The sequence below is a fragment of the Microtus ochrogaster genome, chromosome 15 (assembly GCF_000317375.1).
Source record: "Microtus ochrogaster isolate Prairie Vole_2 chromosome 15, MicOch1.0, whole genome shotgun sequence".
Lineage (NCBI taxonomy): Eukaryota > Metazoa > Chordata > Mammalia > Rodentia > Cricetidae > Microtus > Microtus ochrogaster.
This window is the reverse complement of record NC_022017.1, coordinates 15,406,175-15,408,172: the sequence shown is the minus strand read 5'-3', so window position 1 is coordinate 15,408,172 and position 1,998 is coordinate 15,406,175.

Genomic DNA, 1,998 nt, shown 5'->3' with positions numbered 1-1,998 from the left:
TCCAGTCTTGTTCCAGTCTCTAGGAAGGAAAAGGAAGAGGTTAGCCCTAAGCAGACAGTCCACACCCCACCACTAAAGGATAAATCCAACTTCCCAACCTTGGCTAGGACCAGAAGGAAATGGGGCAGGGACAGAGCTAGGAACCACGAGGGTGGCTGAGGAGCTGGCATCTCACCAAGCAAGGATCTAGGCAGGCAGTCACAGTAAAACCTGGGGAACTTATGATCAGCTTGGGATATGGTCCTCTCAAACCTGATGAGCCAGGAGCTTCTGAGAATGGAAGAGAGGGGCTGTGCCTTGATTGAGATTTCCACACTTCTTTATCTGCTGCCCTGAGCCACATCCATGGCAAGGGTAGGAGCAGGAGGCCAGTTAGAAGCCTCAGTGTCTTCACACAGGCTGTACCTGCAGCTGAAATACTGATTTTACCCCATCCCCATGAGTGGGGAAAAAAATGGTCATTAAGTTGACAGTTCTCATCCAGGACAGGGAGTCTCACTCCCCAGACTTTCAGACTCTGTCCTCATAGCCGTGATATACTTCACGATGACTCACCTGAGGATGGGGCATGAATGTTTTCTGTACTGGACTGTCAGTTCCCCCAAGGGACAGTTCTATCCAGGTCCCCAAGGTGGCCCTGGGCTGGCACCAGCCTGGCACAAGTAGATATTCATCCCATGACTAGTGAAAGAGGATGGAAGATGGATGCATGTATGGACACATGAATGAATGGATGCATGCATGCATGAATGTATGAATGGATAGATGATGGTGAATACATGAATGGATGATGGATGAATGGATGGATGATGGATGGATTCTGTCATGGATGATGAATGGATAAATGATGGGTGGATACATGAATGAATGATGGATGGATGGATGGATGAATGGATAATGGATGAACTCAAGTTCATGGGTGAATGAGGGGGAATGAATGGATAGTGAGTAGCAGAGGGACAAGGGACACCTGTTTTCTGAGAGTACACTGGAAGAACAAGAGGGGGTAAAAGGCATCCTATACAGCAGAGTGGGGTCAACCCTTCTCTAGGAGACTTTTGCCAGCAAAAGTGACCTGGGGCTCCCACTGAGCCCAGAGAGGGGAAAATACAAGTCAATGCCTAGAGTTCTGGGAGCAGGGGACACTGGGAACCCAGAGACACTCCAGAGGGATTGTCCTCCCCTGGGGGATTGAGGTTCTGGAAGACTGTGACTCCAAGTTCCAAATTCCTGACCCCAGGCTGGACCTGACCTCCAGGGCTGTCAGGGTGTAGAAGCTTCCTGGCTGAATTCCCAAAGAAAGGGCAGTGCCAGGCACCCCCATGTGATTTTGGCCTTGGCAAAAACCATGGTGGTGTCTCCACCCTCACACTAGAGGGCTCCCATGGCCAGCAATAGTGCCTCTTCCATCAGACAAGGGAGCCCAGATCCAGGCTCTTCTCCCTGGGAGCCAGAGAAAACCCTCCCCTCTCCTCCCTGATGGTGCCTAGGCAGGAACTGACCATGGGGCCAGGGAGATACCTAGCTACCAAAACAGGCCCATCTTCTAAAACATGAGATGCCTTCCTGGCCCTATTTTCACTTCTTCACTAATGTCCCCATCTAGGGTGTCTTTGGGTTTGTCACCTGCAGCTGGGTCCTTACTGGCTGTGTGACCGACCATCCCTGAGCCTCCTCCCCAGCTCCTATGTCACAGGGCTATGCAGATAGCAGGATGAGCCACCCCTCCCACCCCCAAGACTGCAGCAGTTCTTGGGAACCTGTCACTTCTGACTTCTGAGCTCCTCCGTGTCAGGGACCTGAGGACTGTGGCACTGGACAGCGGGGTTTCAGTCCCAGCTCTATCCCCAGCTACATGACTGCAAAATCCCTCTTGGAACTTCAGTGTTCTCCTCCAGTAGAGGCCACTGCACCACCCAGCCTCAGGGGATCTGACCATGGTTGGCCGGAGTCTGTCTCTGTGTCTGTCTGTCTGTCTGTCTGTCTGTCTGTCTGTCT